Source organism: Lissotriton helveticus, chromosome 7 (genome assembly GCF_964261635.1).
Source record: "Lissotriton helveticus chromosome 7, aLisHel1.1, whole genome shotgun sequence".
In the NCBI taxonomy this organism is placed as follows: Eukaryota; Metazoa; Chordata; class Amphibia; order Caudata; family Salamandridae; genus Lissotriton; species Lissotriton helveticus.
In genome coordinates, this window is record NC_136068.1 from 1,721,005,459 (window position 1) to 1,721,018,049 (window position 12,591).

Below are 12,591 nucleotides of genomic sequence, written 5' to 3' on the forward strand. Positions count from 1 at the left end.
ACGTTGACTAAACCAAGAACCATACATAGGAGTTTCCTCCTGCGAGGTTTGGCGGATATGACCTTTCACCCACTCCAGACGTCTTTGGAGTATTATGGGAAAAAAGGGGTCTGAGTGAAAAAGCACGACTGAGTTACTCTAATGTCTTGCGTTAGTTTTATCGCCTTTCCAAACGTTTGGGCGCCATGTAGTGTAGTTCCTATTATCCCAATAGGCTCTGCGCATTGGAATAATACCTTCAATAGTATAGGCCTAGACCAGACGTTAACTAGGTCTTCTACTGTCGATATTAGACTTAAAGTTTTGGGTTTGCCAGCTAGCTCAGAGTTCACTAGAAACTTTCTCGAATAGGCAAGGAGGAGTTGAACCTCCCTGGATAGACAAGAAGGGATTTAGTTTCTGACAACCATAGAACATGACAACTTTGCTCTCCCCTAATCAAGAGTGTATCTCTAGAGTCGTGTGAAAACAAAAGACAACTTATTTTACTCAGTCAGTACGTGCATTCTTAGTTTCACCAGATTGTAGAGAAAAGGAAGAGACGGGCGTGTTCAATAAAAGATGTTATTTATTGATCAGTCTCTTTTCTCATACAAGAGAAATGAATCGATATGATCGCAATACTTATGGTTAAGTAAAGTGCATACAATAAAAGCAGAATTATGAAATAATACTGTAAAAACATTTATATGGTTTCTAAGCCATATGGTGGTTTAAAATGGATAAAATAGATACATACATATATACATTTGACTAATCGTACTCAACTGGTGCTTCTAACTACGCCTACCCCAGTGTACCTGACCTAAGCCTAATACGTGGGCGGGAATAGAAAGTAGCAGTTTAAGTTAAGTTTGTTTTGCCAAGTGACTGACTCAAGAATTCTCTGCAAGGGGTTATTCAGTTCTGTACCTGGAATCTAGGATGGTTGAGGGATGGTATCTCTCGTCTTTGGTCTCGATATTCCAGGCTGCCTGCAAGGGCTGCTTGGAAGCGCCGGAGCTGGATTTCTCGGCAGGAGAAAGGCAGCGTGTGCTTCTCAGCGCGTCAAGAAGGCGGGGCTGCGCCAGCGGGGTCTGCTCTGCGCTGGGCTTCGGCAAGTCTGGCTGCTCCGATCTCGTCACCACCGCGTGTGTTTGCTTAAGGCAATATCGGTAATATTTATACCTGTAAGGTGCCGAGATTGACGTAAGGATGGACATAGATACGTCAATAAGGATGTCATACGAACTGGTCGTTAGCACATTCTTTTGCTGAAGTTCTCGGTGAAATCAAAACAATGGCCGCAGGGTTTTTCCCAGGTTGTCATAGGTTTGATTTGTTTTGAGAACTCCGTATGCCTTATCAGGGGCTGGAGGAATATTGCTTGCCTAATTAGATGGCAAGCGTTATGACCTAATCAGATAACGCGTTCCTGTGCCGTGGTGTGGCTTAATCAGATAACGGTTTCTGCATCATGGGATGGCTGCTAGTTAACTTGTTAACCAGAACAGGGTCAGGAATAGGGGGATCGATACAGAACCTATAGGAATACATCACAGCCTGACGAACCAAAGCCCCTCTGTCACTAATCTGCACATTCCCCCCAGTCTGTATGCCTCTACAGCATTAGAGTAGACCGTCCCAGGTACATGGGGTCATACCCCCAGGTGAAGGACCAAGCGCTGCGGAGGGGCCCCCATTGCTGATAGCGCTTCCTGTAATCTGTACAATAGAAGATCCAGCGCACGCCACTGAGACCCAACCACACACCTACACAAAGCGTCAGCAGACTACACCCCGGTAAGTTTCAACTACTGCCGTAACGCGGTCCCCCGAATAATCAGTAGAAAATGCTACTGATTAAACGCTTGAGCTTCCATACTCAAAGAGTACAGGGGATCATTCTAGTGAAAATTACATATATTTTTAATAAGTAACTTGTGTGGAATCCCTACATTAGATATCCCAGAATTGCAATAGTAAAACACTGGCTTCACAATGCCCTCGTGAGTTTGGCCTCGAGGCTGTTTAGTCCATGCTACCAATAGGATAGCTTGACTATAAGGTTGACATACAACCACCACCCTAAGGGATTGCTTTGACTGCTACAAGGTGCCCCGAGAGTTGGAGGCATCATCATCAGGCCAACTTCTCGCATTGGGGAAAGGAGTGTTGGGTCACCAGATAGATCAGTGAGAACCCCTGAAAACTAAGCGGGGAAAATGTGCGGGCCCCTCCCCCTTGAGCGCCACAGGAATAAGCCCAGACAGCAAATCTGTACATTGTATCAGTTAAGGTGCCCAGGAGAATTTTTGCACAGCCATTGAAGAGTGCCACAATAGCTGAAAAGGCAATTCCAATAGCTTATTTACACAAACTACACGCTGCACGTGACGCTGTACTGCCTCCGGTAGGAGGATGTAAAGCGTCGCCTGCTGGAATATGTGCCTTGGGTAATTAGCCGCTTGTATGCATCACTACCCTTAGTGCATGTCAGAGGGAGGATGCCCCACAATCTGCAGTGCGATCAGCTCCACACTTGCCACTGCTGAGCGGCTCCCTGGTACATCTGGCCCAGAGCAAAGGCGCATACTGCAACTGTGTGCCCTCTTCCAGGGCAAAGAAAGAGGGCATGCCAAGGTCAACGGACCCTGTCGCCATTGGCTCTACAACTGTGTACTTCACTTTCTGTGCCACAACACTTGGTAGATGCAACTACCTCCCCCCGCCTGCTGCTCTGGCTAAGGCGCGGGTGGATATGCCTTCACTGAAGCGACCAGATCAAAATTGTAAGATCGCTACCTCGGGTTACCCCAAATGACTGACACCGCACACCATTCTGGGCCTTGTGTGACATGGCCACCATAGTATGAGCAGTGCCCCATGACGTATAATTGGCTTTGTGGCCGCTGATGCACCAGAACGTTGAAGAAGTAGATACAATACTGCAGAGTCCTGGCCAGGACTGACCAACAATCTCTAATTGCAATCAATGGCGCCTGCATCAATCGGACATACAGAAGGGCCACAGGCATAACCCTGGTAGCAAAAGGACCATGTTAGTCAAGCAGCGAGACTCCACTCAAGCCATCTTCTCCCAGTGCACGCCACCCGGCACCAAAACCAGACCCCAAAGTTTACACCGAAATTCCAACCACCACGGAAAGGCACCACAAAACAGGCTTCTCACAGTGCGCGCCACCCCGGCGCCAAACACGACACCCCGGATACACCGAACTGCCCAACACCACGGAGGGGCCTCCAGGACGAGCGCTATGCCTGATGTGGGGGGTGTTCTAATGCTGCGAAAGGGGGGTGAGTGGAATTCTCACTACTGGGACAAGCTATGTAAAAGTGACTGAAAACCCACGGAAGAGACTTGCTGAAACTGTTTGCGCTGCTATGCTGTGGCCGAGGCTGGCGCCTCACAGGGTCCTTGACGCCCATGTCCTGAGTGACGACCCAAAGTACCAGGGCTAAAAGCACCCCTAGACCCAGGATAGAAGGAGGGGTTAAAACAAGCACCTACTAGCCCTCGACAGAAGTCATGAAGCGGCTTGAACTACCGCGGCGTAAACTGACCGCCCCGCGCAAGACTGCAGTTATGATTCAAAACATGTGCACGAACGCTGGCTGCAACACAAAATAATCTTAAACACTTCTTGGCTATCCAAGACAGTTAGAGCTTCAGTTTGCGCCGCTCAATGCAAGTGGAAGTGAACACAGCCCCTGCTGGCCTGCGTTTTATTCCAAACAAACTTATTGGGCTTGAGAAAAACAGACTTGTTCGAGCATATACTTAAAAAATCGGTTATTCTCATGCTCAGCCACTACTGCTCAACAGTCTCCGAAGTCCAACTTGAAAACAGTTTGGGATACAATCTGGCGTAGGCACCTATCATCGTTGGGACACCCTTTGTCTAAGACACATCTCTTTACTCCTCCTGACATGAAGTTTCAGCCAGGGGCCAGTGTAAAAGCCTTGGAATACTGCGGCCCACCGTATGGATAATTGTCCCTGCCCCAATGGGCCATAAAGGCAGGCACAAAGTACATGGGTCTGTGTCATGTACAAAGTTCAAACTAGACCAAATAATTGCCCTGCTTATGATGGCCAAAACATTTGCGCGACCACTTCAAATCTCTAACGTGAGCGCTGACATAAGTGAATCATTTAAGGAATCCGCACTGGCAAGGCATGACTAGTGTTGTCGGAACACGGATATCCTGGCAAAACTTATTATGCCCACGATTATACATATGTAATTGCCCGTAATCATATCCCCGCCTTCTTCAGTCTGCAAACTCCTCAACGTAAGTACTATCCAAGAACCGACCACACGTGGTGTTCATAGAATGGCACCACCGCGCCTCTACAACACAAAGTGTGTTACACCCACACTCACAAAACATCATGCCCTTGAGCACCACGATCAAGTCGTCAAGTGTAAGTTATGCTCGGCGGCCAACATTGGGTTTATGCGGGGAGCAAGGGAGATAAGAGCACAGTGTAGAGGAGTGGCATCCAAGGACAGTCATAACGACTAACATTCACGACCAGGTGTCTAGTTGTTAACATTCATCGTATATACTGGGTGTGAACATAAAGTTCCCAACAATGCTTGCCAGCAGCACAAATTCCGAATGCCGCGTGGGATGGAGGTGCTGGATACCACATGACCTGTCATGCGGAGACCCGAGTGCACATCTGGCCTACTCAAATAACGCCCGCTTATTTGAATTGAATAGCAACATGAGACGGCCACGTGTCACAGTTGTCGGCAGCATCTGCACATGAAAACGCGCCTATCTGAGTTGCCCAGCGGCACTCTGAGATTAAACAATCCGTGAGCTAGATTCACTCCGTACTTCTTGCCCATATCCAGGTATGCCGGATAGACAACAGGTGATGATTAGAATACACCAAGTCAGAGGCCTGTCGGAGGCCTTCCAGAGGCTTACCAAGGGCGTATCCGGTGCCTAGGTCGCGCTCGGGAACTGGTGAAGGCAAACCAAAAGTTGCGCGCTATCTTAGCGAATTATTTGGTACCGTGGAGAAAGCGGGACCTCAATCATACTGGCGCCAAAGGGATAGCCAGTGGCCCCAATAAAACGTGCGCTGCCTGGTTCCCGTTGCGCCAGGGGTAATACGCTCATGCACAAGAGAGCCCGCGCATGAGACAAGGGTCACAACCGGAGCCCGGGAAAAGTCCAGGGAGAACCTCACAACTACCCTCGCCCCAAGAACGGGCGGCACTAGGACCATACCGAACACACAGGACAGCCCGGCGCGATATAGCTCCCTAGTTACCAAACGAGTCTTGCCCGAGCTGGAGCGCGATGTCCCAGCAAGCAGAGACAAAAGTATTTCCAGTTTTTTATGGCACGAGCTAGACACGGCTTGGGTATCAGAGCGCTTTGCATAGCACCAGTTGCATTACATGACACATTCATTATTGTTAAGCACGGGGAGATAAGTGACTTGGCAAGACTCACAGGATGTACAGCGTCATTGCCGAGACTCGAACCCCAGTCCCCAGGTTCGAGGTCACCCGCCCTAGCCGTTAGGCCACCTCCTCTCCTAATGAACACCATGACACTCGACCTCACTGCACCCGAGACAAGCAGGAGATTCACCCCTCAAAGGCATCAGGTTGAAACACCCCCGGGCTGTGTCACCCCCGGGCGGCGTTCCCCTCCCCCCGCAAGGCTCGAACACTTGTGGCACATGCCGGATGGCTGCTGACCGGACCATGGCTGTCGCGTCAGACACATGACTGCAGATGGGCAACATTATTTGTCCATATAATTATTCATTGTGGCCATACTGCAGCGCCGTAAGAACGCGGCACACAACTGAAATAAATGTACTTCATGCTGAGCATTGAATACGAGGGTACATATTCTCGGTTCTTCTCTAAAAGTGTCCCCCGGGGACATGAAACGTGCAAGTCTTACATTTTAGAAAATACTATACGCACAAGCCTCCGTCAGCATTTGTTATCATCTTGAATGTGAATCTGACAGAGTCCTTGCGAACACTAAAGGTACACATGTTATTGCCAACAATCAACTTCGTATTACTCGGAAGATCATCACAGGCCATCGATGGCTTGCTGGGGACTAACAGGCTGAGGGATTCACCTGTCCGCTCTCTTTGCGCATTCGGTTGGTTAACTGCATACATGGAATTGAATTCTGAAACCTGGGTGTTTTGTAACAGGGCCGCTGAACAGGCGTCATATTATGCAAATGGTCTTGACATTCACATTGAAGACAAGATACGCAAGTTCTCGTTGTTTGATAGTGTTTCGCTCACAAACAGCATGCAAAATATTGCACCACCAGAGGATGCTTCCCAGCGGCAGACTGAAACATGTAGACGAACCTTATCCGCGAAACGCAAAGAGGGGAGCAAGTCACTTAAGAAAATTAGCTTTATTAGGGATAATTACGCATTGTAAGACTGTGTTTGGATGTATGTTGTCTCTGTCACCACCTGTAATTAATAAGAGAGGCCCTGCAACATATTGGAGTGCTAAAATGCGTTAGGCTGCTGAGATCCGAACTCAGGATCTCCTGGATACTAGACAGGCGCTTTAACCAACTGAGCCACAGTGCCTGCGCCTAACGCAGAATATTTTTACATTAGCATATAGTGAAAGGCAGAGAACATCTAGAATATTGTCACCGCATAATAGTTACAATTCGAATTCACACTTCTCTAGCCCATACCTTATTTCGTGCACTGTTGCAAGGTAGGAGAAAAGAGGGGGGGGGTACCAATTTCAACACGAGACCCCGAGAGGATCAGGGCTTAGTTACGCCGTCGCGTGCGCACATGGGTACTCAACACCCAGAAGGGGTCAAGCTCTGGAGGGAGCAGCCGCAACGACCGGACAAGGATGGTTGGCAGACCCAATCCCAAACAGCCGCACGCCTGTCCGACTACTAGATAAGCGCTGCCCGAAGCCATTAAAAGGCGCTATCCACAGGCTACCAAAGGCTGTGGAAAGAGGACACCCCCCCCCCCCCAGAGGGAAACATTGTGCTGCAAATGGTCGAAAGGTGATACACTGCCCGGAGGCGCCGAAAATGGGGAGGAAAAACAGAAAACGAAAAGGTTCATGTTGTTAATTAAGCGTTTCCTTTCTCAAGTTTCTAAACGTGTTAATGCTGATGTCTAGTCAAGAAAAGGCATCAGCCGAAACCCGCGATCGGACCCGGACATATAGATCTTCATTTTAACGCTCTCCACACTCAGCTGTATCGGCCGCTAAACCGGGGCTGGATGAGCAGCTAGACCCACCGTAGTGCAAACATCCCCACCCCGCGCAAACAGTTAAACACCCAAACCTCGTGCGGTTGCGGGCGACTGCAATTGTTCTACGCTAGCATGAACTATGCGTATGCGAGACGGCCGTTCCTGCGTTTGCTACCCCTCCCGCACGCCTGCCCCGCGGAGGCACCGCCGCCACCACCATCCTTGGACCAGACGGCAGCGCCCCCCCGAGCAGGTACCGTAAAGCCAGCCTAAGGCCCGCCCCACGTGGGTCTGGGACTGCCGGGTGGGTAAAATTCAATTAGTATTTTGATTCCGTTTGAACCTCCGTCTGAGCGAAGACTGGACTCGAACCCAAAGCTACAGACTAGGACACACTGCCTGATAACGGCGCCCGGTCGCCGCCCTCCAGGCCGCTCCCGCATTCTCGGCCATGAGACGCCCTGGTAATGCTGACCAGAGGGAAGGGCACTGGCATTTGCTTGTCGAAGCCGAACAACCTTCATGCCCACTCAGATAGACGTGCCACGCCGGCCCCCATGCTACCATCAACCCACGGCAAGCCCCAGACCACCCGAACTCTGCCTGCCTGATTACCCGCCTATGCAATCGGTCAATACCCGGGGAGCGAGCCCTGAGGCGCCTGGTAGAAAACTCGCAGGGCACCCGCTCGCCCGCGATGGGTAGGGACACCTGGCCCGAATGCAACGGGCCGACTCGGCGTGTTCGGTCACCGCAAACACGACCACGAGGTCGGCTGCGACAACTCACGACACTGCAACCCAAACAGCGCCTCCACAACGGCCCGTCGTTAAGCGGACCGCCTAGCCCGGCTCGACCTCTGCGAAGAGGGAGTAGGCGGAGGGGGACAATGCCATGATGCCATCAGGCCTGAACTCACCGCTAAAAGAGTGTCCCGATGCACTACGCGTGCGTACGCAGCGGCAAAGAGGCAACTAAAATGGCGAGAGGGAGATATATACCCCCTCGCCTTGCCTGCCGCCCCGGACGCGCGTCACAGCCTACTAGGCTCCCCCTGCCCGGGGGAGGAGTGGAGGACCACAGGCAAGGGGCGGGGAAGCCCTCTGGGACTAAGGGGCCCGCCCTCCTGATGGCCACCGGGTGGCCTCGGGCAGCCGCATAGATAGTACACGCTGGGACACTGCATGGCCAGGTGGGGTCTCAGTGCTCTAGGTTCGCACCTACAAGTTGTCCAACGCTAAGTCTTCCTGCAGCCCCGCTTTCACTCGCTTCATATGTGCAGCCGCTGTGTCTGCCTCCAGGACGTTTCCGCTATGGGAAACGCTGTTTATTCACGGCCAGGACAGGATTTAAAGCGGAGCTTAGATCAGCACAACCGTGCTCGCCGCCATCTTGGCTATGCCCCTTCCCTTTGACTCAATGTTCATTTACGATATCTTTAACTTTCTGCAGCATTGATGCTGCCACATAAATAGCTTAACATTTTCAGTCTAAGCTGTTGGACATCTTTTAGGCCCTATTCAGCTGGTGGTGAAAACAGTGTTGAGATGAGAGGGAAAAGGTTGACTTTTATGAGAGATGGCACAAACGCTTCTCTTTCATTGCCTTCAGTTGAGCCATTGTTTTTTAAAAATAACAGAAATAAATTCTTTTGGTGCACAAATATTAACACACCAGTATTTTCACACTGGTATTCTCCCAAAATGAGCAGGCACTGCTGTTCCTCTGTTAACGGTATTTCAGAAAGATCATAAAGTTCTTAAATGGAACGCAAGTAAACTAGTCTTGCTGTTATAATACTTCTCACCAAAGCGACTGTTATTGCTAATTGACACCTGCTGCATTAAAAAAGTTACATATTTTAACATGTCATGTGCATTCGGCTGGGAGATTTCTATTAAAAAAATAATAAACCGTAATTTGAAAAATAGTACAGCACATTTAAAAGGGTTGTGCTTGAAAAACAGTCTTTAAAAAAAGTGTCTGATTGTTATTGGTATTTCGTTTGCTGCTCTGTTACAATCCATTCAACTCCCACTGATTTCGTAGATTCTCTGTGATGTTTATCTCTTTCTGACATTAAATGTTAATGGATTGTCCTTAAATGTTGGAGGATGAGGTCAGAACGTTGGAGACATTTTATTTTTGGTAGTTTACGATTGATTGAAAAAGCTTTATTCGAGTTGTACACTCATAAAAGCACACACATATAAATTACATACATTTCTTAAAAACATCAAACAATCTATTACACTTAGTTTATAGTTAAAAAATACATAGTACACAAAACATAAAAATTATTTGTCAATTGGGATTAATATAAGCTTTTTCATACAATGCAGAAACTACATGCATGTTACAGTATAGAAACCTCCGCGTTACGGACCATTCCCGGGTTTATACAATAAAACTCATAGCATACATGTTATCCGCGTTTTAAATTTAAAATTCATATATATCTCCCAGTTGCTATCTACAAATAAAAATCGTACACAGGAAATTGGGAGGATGTAGAATTCAGAAGGTACTGGTAGCTAGAGCCCTCCTCCTTAAGGACCACGCCCACCCCAAATATTTGGCAGTTCCGACTACAAGGAACATTTCGGTGGAAGAACAAATAATTCTTAGCCCCTCAACACCACTTAGGACACCGAGATTCCTACAAACTGGGGCCAGCCAAGATTTCCTTGGATTTACATAAGCCACACATGAGAATAGAAAATGTGCGATGCTTTCATTGGGGGCCCCGCATGACGGGCAACACGCACTGCCTCCAGTCTTCCAACTGGACGTCATACACCTCAAGGGGAGAGAGCCTGCCCTTAACTGGAAAAATAGTTTCCTGTCTGTTGGGGAAGTTATAGTATCCCAATACTTTTCTAAGGATGGCTGATGTTTAATTTCCATGAATCTACCCCCCAAGGATTCCGAGGTTACGCTTCTCCAAAGTTTTTGATCAATGTGGTTCCAATATAGTTCTTTAATACTGGATTTACTGGGGAATACTTCCCCTAGGGGGTTTTCCCACAGTTTGGAGAGCCCAAGCTCAAAAAGAGCATCTCTTAACATTTTTAGCCATGCGATTTTATGGAAAACATCAAGTTTGGCTAATGCTAAGAACCCCTCGGCGTAGTGTCTTATTTCCACGGTTGTCCATAAACGTCTCCAATAAAGGATAGGCCTCAGTCGGGCACGATCGGTAAGCGATCTTCTACCTAAGTCTAAACCAAGCGGTATAAGTGGGGTGCTTTGAGGGAGACTAGTTATCCCTCTCAGAAACCTGTTCTCAGATCTCTGAAGAGTGGTGAGACTCTCAAAGCCCCAGACTTCAGCCCCGTAAAGGGCTGCGCCCAGGGCCTTTGCGTCATAAACCATGAGAACAGGTTTTATGGGCCTGGTTTTAGATTTTATTTGCTCAACCCTGAGTACACCAGAAATCTGCTGGTGTTTCAACACCGCCATCTCTATGTGTCGTGCCCAACCCGGTTTACTTGATATCTCGACCCCGAGATACGTGAAAACATCTACCGACTCAAGCTTGATATTGTTCAAAGAAACATTGGGTCGAGAATGGCACTTTTGCCCAAAGGCCATCAGCTTAGTCTTGTTTACATTAACCTCTAGGCCCCGTTCCTTGCAAAATGAGTCGAAAATGTTCAAAGCTCTCTGGAGGCCCGACGGGGTTTTAGACACGATCAGGGTGTCGTCAGCGAACATCAGAATAGGGACTCTGATGCCCGCTAACGAAGGTGCATCGACCATTGCGTCCAACATCCTGTCCACAATGCCATTAATGAACAGGGAGAACAGCAGGGGTGCCATAGCACATCCCTGCCGGACCCCCCGCTCAACTGGGAAGTTAGCAGTGGATTCCCCATTCCTCCCCCACTGGACCTTTGCGTAGTTACTTTCATGCAGACGCATTATCAGCGTGAGCAAATCAGGTGGGACCCCTAATTTAAACAGAACCTCCCACAGCGTGCGCCTGGGCACCAGATCAAAGGCGGCCCTGAGATCTACAAATGCTACATAGAGCCTGCCTTTGCCCAGGAGTACAGTCCCCCACCGCAGCATGGTGAAGCGAAAGATTTGGTCGACCGTACTGGTTGCACGTCTGAATCCTGCCTGGAAGGGGGATAACGCATTGTTATCATCTACCCAGGCCATAAGTTTGTCGACCAGCATCTTCCCCACCACTTTTTGCATGGTGGCCAACAAACTTATTGGTCTATAATTTACTGGTAGTGACCGATCGCCTTTCTTAAAGATCGGTATTATTATTGCCCCCTTCCATATATTTGGGATTTTAGCCCCTTTCGCTAGGCCATTTCCCAACAAGGTCGCATAATTTGCCCACTGGGCCTTGTCGTGTTTAAAGATATCTGAGGGGATTCCATCCAGCCCAGGGGCTTTCCCCCCCTGCAAGCTTGCTATTACGTGTTCCGCATCCTTGCATGAAAATAAATCACCCTTACAGAATATCATAGGGATTGGTTCTATGGCCATTAGATCCCTGCTCTCAGCATACTGGGGTTTAAAATACTCGACCCACAATGCCTCATCGACATTGTTGTCGGGTTGGTTAGAGACGCCCCCTCTTCCCCATTTCACGGTTTTCCAGAAAAGCCTGGAATCCTTCTGCCCTGAAGCAGCGAGTAGCTCCTCCCAATACTCCTCGTCCCACAACTTCTTGGCCAGGCGGATACTATCATTATAGTGTTTCCTACTGGCGCTAATCATAGCCCTAACTCTGCTTTTAAGTGCTCTGCCCAACTCCAGTCTGGCTACCCTGCACTGCTTGTTGAACCAGGACGCCATAGTGATTGGCGCTTTTCTGTTATACTTTACTGGCTTGGTAAAGTACGGTTTTATCACAGAAAAGAAGGTGTCGTGTATATCAGTTAATTCAACCGAGTCTGGTATTACAGGGTCAGCTTTTGTCATGGCAGCAATAGCATTGACTGTCTCCAATTTAATGGACTCCAAAGAGGACAAATTGGCCAGGACATACGGCCATCTCACCCGTCTTAAGTCATTAGTCATGACAGGTACATTCCCATTACCTAAAACTAGATTAGTTCGTGCGGACCTCCACCATGAGTGGGAGACACAAAGGGGGTTATGATCACTTTCTACTCTCCCCACAATTTCCATGTCACCCACACCACACCATAACTCAAAACTACAGATGACGTAGTCGATCCTACTTTTGTTATGCCCATTATCGAATGTGCAATTGCCACCTTGGTCGCTTTTTGTCCTGCCATTAAGAGCCCTCAAACCGTACTCTAGACATAGCGCGTTCAACAAAAGAATATCTTTTGACCACCGCTTCACAGGTACGA